This window comes from Pinus tabuliformis, chromosome 6 (genome assembly GCF_031772625.1).
Source record: "Pinus tabuliformis cultivar Carrire ecotype Pingquan chromosome 6, CPIR1, whole genome shotgun sequence".
NCBI classification, from domain to species: Eukaryota; Viridiplantae; Streptophyta; class Pinopsida; order Pinales; family Pinaceae; genus Pinus; species Pinus tabuliformis.
In genome coordinates, this window is record NC_142292.1 from 1,543,592,744 (window position 1) to 1,543,597,811 (window position 5,068).

At 46.5% G+C, this 5,068-nt stretch overlaps 1 pseudogene; it reads left to right on the forward strand.

Moving 5' to 3' along the window:
• Positions 1-3,361: 3,361 nt before the first annotated feature.
• On the forward strand, positions 3,362-4,579 carry LOC149264603 (uncharacterized; annotated as a pseudogene).
• Positions 4,580-5,068: the final 489 nt, after the last annotated feature.

A 5,068-nucleotide genomic window follows, 5' to 3' on the forward strand; every position in this document is an offset into this window, starting at 1 on the left:
ATATTTGATATTTGTGGCAGAGAGGCTGGACATGTGTGGAATAGGAGTGGGTGTATCTATGATTAGATGAACTGACTCGACATGTATGAAAATGAGCGGCGAGTACCCAGTCCTCGAAATTCTTCTGCCTTCACACTTACAATTAGTACCCACCCGTGACAATTAAATTTGCTTCTAAAATATAAACACAAATAATAGCAAACCCTAAATGGCTACAGAGCCGTTCGGTTACGTTGTCTTAATGCACCAATACATTTTAGTAGAGAAGTGAAGGTATCGCAAAAAATTTATAATAATTTTTTTTGGTAATTCTGTGAATTTATTAAATTTGTTTATTCTTCGGCCAATTTAAAGCAATTTACAAATTGTGTTTTTCACGATTACTTTTTAGTTTTTTAATTCGGTTTTTTTACAAAAACCAAATAATTCTATTTGGTTTTTTTTACTTTACTGATAACTTTTAGGCCTTTGAAATTGCCAATCTTCTACTTCAAAAGTAATTAACGGTTGTTTTTAAATTTAACTTTCAATTTTTTACATTGCTTTTTCAAATTCAAGTGTTGGATTTTCTTTGTTATTTTAAATTTAATTGTTAACTTTTATTTTGTTTGTATCTGAAGCTTTCAAAAATGGAATTAATATTCAGCTTTTAAAAGTTAGTTAACCTTTTGTTTTTTTTTAACTGTTTTCTTTTTTGCTTTAGTTAACTTTTTGCTTTTTCGAGCTTTTTCTTTTTTTCTTTAGTTAAATTTAGTTAATAGATGGATCGTGTGATGGGATTTTTTTCACAGTAGTTTCCTTCATTTTTCAATGCGGATTTAGCAGGCAATAGGTTTCCATTGGAAACGCTAATCTTGTTGCTTCTGTATGTATCTTTTCATAAGACAACTTTGGGAGAGCAGCAAGCAAAAGATGAGCGTCAGATTGAAGGTCATGTGTTCGATCTATGCTTGGGTCCACACAGGTCATGTGTTCGATCCATGCTCGGGTCCAGGCCATGAAGGTCATTTCTTCGATCCACGCTCAGGTCCACCCCATTTATTTTCGAGGTAAGGAATCCATTTCTGTCCATTCGAATTGTCTTAACGTTCTTTAGCCATGCCTCTTACTTCTTGGAGCCTTGTTTTAAATAAAGTCTTGTTTATAATTAATTTCCACAACTATGGATAGCGTTTATGGATAATTTTTTGAATTATCTTAACGTTCTTTAGTCATTCCTCTTCTTAGAGCCTTGTTTAAAATTATTTCCCGCAACTATGGATAGAGTATCGTTTATGGATAATTTTGTTTGCACGTTTATGGATCCAAAACTATGGCTAGGGTTTATGTTTATGGATAATTTAATCCTCAAGATTCGTCTGTCCTCACACTCAATTACAATTAGTTCACTCAGCCAATTAAATTTGCTTTTAAAATATAAACACAAATAATAGAAAAACCTCAATGGTTACATAGTGCTGTGGGTACATTGTCTTAATGCATCAATACATTAGAAATACATCCTAGTAGCGAAGGTATTGAAGGCATAGTGCGGTTTTGGTAATCTTGTGTTTCGGCCACCCTAAAGGTCCAATGACGAGGAAGATATTTGTCGTTCCATTTGAGACCACATGAAGCCATAGAATATGCCTGGTGGTATTCCATCGTGATTATCATGTTATTATTATTATAGAATATGCTTGGTGGTATTCCATTGTTCTTACATTTATCCTTTATAACTAAAGGATGTATGATTATGCTTATGCTTATGACTAATGGATGTATTATGAAGTTTCGTTGTGTTTGTAGGTTACTTATATTTGGGGTTTGCAGAATTTGTTAATGGTAATTGTGCTTTTTGTTTATTTTATTTTTTTAAATCATTTATATAATTTTATAAGTTGATTTTAAAAATTGTTATGTCCATTAAGAATAAATATTTTGTATAAAATTGTGTTAATTAAATTGCTTTTTTCATAATTAATTATTTATATTACAATTATATATATATATATATATATATATATATTATTTTTTAGACTATTATGTATATATTGATATCGAAATTATTATTTCAAGGAAATGTGAAAATCAATCGATATTATAAGTAAAGAGAATGAAATTATATATATATATATATATATATATATATATATATATATATATATAGATATATATATTTATTTATTTATTTATTTTATGTTTATTGAGGAGGGCATGGGGAGGAAGAGTGGGAGGTGGAGGTGGACTTGTGGAGTAGGTGGAGGAGGAGAAGGCGGTGGAGGTGCAGGTGAAGGCGTAAGAGGTGGTGGTGGAGGAGGAGGTCGAGGTCGAGGTCGAGGTCAAGGTGGAAGAGGAGGAGGAGGAGGAAGAGGAGGAGAGATGGAGGTGCAGGAGGAGGTGGCAATGGAGGACGAGGTGGTAGTGGCAGTGGAGGAGGAGGTGGCGGTGGCGATAGTAGTGGAGGAATAGGCGGAGGAGTTGGTCATGGTGGTGGAAGAAGAGGTGGAGGTGGAGGTGGAACAGGAGGAATAGGGGGTGGAGGAAGAGGGGGAGGTAGAGGAGGAGTAGGTGGAGGTGCAGATGGAGGAGGAGGAGGACAACGATGATGACGAGGTGGCAGAGATGGGGGAGGAAGAGGAGGCGAAGGAGGAGGAGAGGGAGGAAGCGGAGGTGGAGAAGGTGGGGTAGGTGGAGGAGGAGGAGGAGGTGGGGGTGCAGGTGATGACAGACGAGGTGGAGGTGGAGGTGGAGGATGGCGAGGGAGAGGAGGTGGAGGTGGAGCGGGTGGAGGTAGAGGTGGAAGGGGAGGTGGAAGAGGAGGTGGTGGTAGAGGAGGAGGTGTTGGTGAAGGAGGAGAAGGAGGGAGTGTAGGCGATGGCGGAGGAGGTGGAGGTGCAGGTGCAGGTGGAGAGGGAGGATGTGGAGGTGGAGGTGGAGACGAAGTGCGTGGATGTGGAGGTGGAAGAGGAGGTGGCTGTGCAGGTGGAAGAGGGGGTGGAGGAAGAGGGGGAGGAGGAGGAGGAGGAGCTGGCAGAGATGGTGGAGGAAGAGGAGGCAGAGGAGGCAGAGGAGGGGGAGAAAACAAAGGTGGAGGGGGAGGAGGTAGAGGAGGAGGGGGCAGAGGTGGAGGTGGAGGTGGCGAAGGAGGTGGAAGAGGAGGAGGTGGTGGTGGAGGAGGAGGGGGAGAGGGTTTAGGCGATGGCGGAGGAGGTGGAGGTGGAGGAGGGGTCAACGGTGGAGGTGGAGGAGGAGGTGGAAGATGAGGTGGTGGTGGAGGTGGAAGAGGAGGAAGAGGGGGAGGAGGAAGAGGGGGAGGAGGAGGAGATGGAGGAGGAGGAGGGAGGAAGGGGAGGTGGAGGAGGAGGCAGAGGGGTAGGAAATGGAGGTGGAGGTGGCAGAGGCGAATGTGGGGAAGGTGGAGGCTGAGGAGGTGGTGGAAGCGGGGGCAGAGGTGGAGGAGGAGGAGTTGGTGGTGGAGGAGGAGGGTGAGGAGGTGCAAGTGATGGCAGAGGAGGTGGAGGTGGATGTGGAGGAGGAGGGGGAAGGGGAGGAGGTGGAGGAGGAAGTGGTAGAGGTGGAGGTCGAGGTGGAGGAGGAGGGAGAAGTGGAGGAGGTGGAGGAGGAGGTGGTAGAGGTGGAGGTGGAGGTGGAAGAGGAGGAGGAGGAGGAAGAGGAGGAGAGGTGGAGGATGCAGAAGCGGTGGAGGTATAGGTGGAGGTCGAGGAGGCGGAGGTGATGAAGGAGGTCGAGGAGGACGGGGTAGAGGTGGAGGTGGAGGAGGTGGAAGAGGAGGTGGTGGTGGAGGAGGAGGTGGTGGTGGAGGAGGAGGTGTTGGTGGAGGCACAGGTGGAGGAGGTGGTCATGGTGGTGGAGGTGGAGGTGGGAGAGGAGGAAGAGGGGGAGTAGGTGGAGGCAGAGATGGAGATGGAGGAGGAGGAGGAGGAGGTGGAGGAGAAGGAGGGGGAGGAAGTGGCGATGGAGGAGGAGGAGGTGGAGGTGGAAGAGGCGAAGGTGGGGGAGGTGGAGGATGAGGAGGTGGTGGAGGAGGATGAGGTGTTGTTGGAGGAGGAGGACGAGTGAGTGCAGGCGATGGCAGAGGAGTTGGAGCTGGAGTTGGAGGTGGAGGAGGAAGGAGAGGGTGAGGAGGCGGAAAAGGTGCACACAAGGAGGAAGAGGAGGAGGAGGAGGAGGAGGAGGAGGTGGAGGTAGAGGTGGAGGTGGAGATGGTGGGGGAAGTGGAGTTAGAGGAGGTGGAGTAGGTGGATGAGGTGAAGTAGGTGGAGGTGGACATCGACATGGTAGAGGCAGAGGTGAAGGTGAAGGTGGGGGAGGTGGAGGTGGAGGTGGAGGAGGAGGAGGAGGAGGAGGAGGAGGAGGTCATGGTGGTGGAAGAGGAGGTGGTGGAGATTGAGGTGGATGGAGAGGGGGTGGAGGAGGAGGAGGCAGAGGTGCGAAGGTGGTGGAGGATGTGGAGGTGGAGGTAGAGGAGGAAGATGAGGAGGTGGAGGTGTCAGAGATGGAGGTGGGAGAGGTGGAGGCGAAGGAGGTGGTGTTGGAGGTGGAGGAGGAGGAGGAAGTGGAGGATGAGGGAGGGTGATCCCCTAGTAACCTTCCTCCCCCACTCCCACTCCCATATCTCTCTCCTCTCGCTCTTTAATTCACCCTACTCCCTCTATTTCTCTTCCCTCCCCACCTTATATATCTCCTCCACTTCCTCACTATGTCCCTGTCTGTCTTCCTCTAGCTCCCTTCCTCTCCCTCTCCTTCTTGCTCCATCTCCCCCTATCTTTGTCTCTTTTTCTATATTTCTCCCTCAGGCCCTCCCTCCCTCTCCCTCTCCTTCACCCTCTTCCTCACCCTCTCACTCATTATTTTCACCCACTTCTCTCTCTCTCTCTGACAACTTCATTTTATCACTACACATATCACTATCTCTAAAACCAATTCAATTTCTTTGTCTCTTCCTTGTTCCTTATGGAACCCTCTACTCGATGTCTTTCCCATCTACCTCTCCCTCTCTCCCACTCTTTAGAACACTCTATCTCTTAAAATTCCTTCTATCTCCCTCTCTTGCTCTCACTTTACC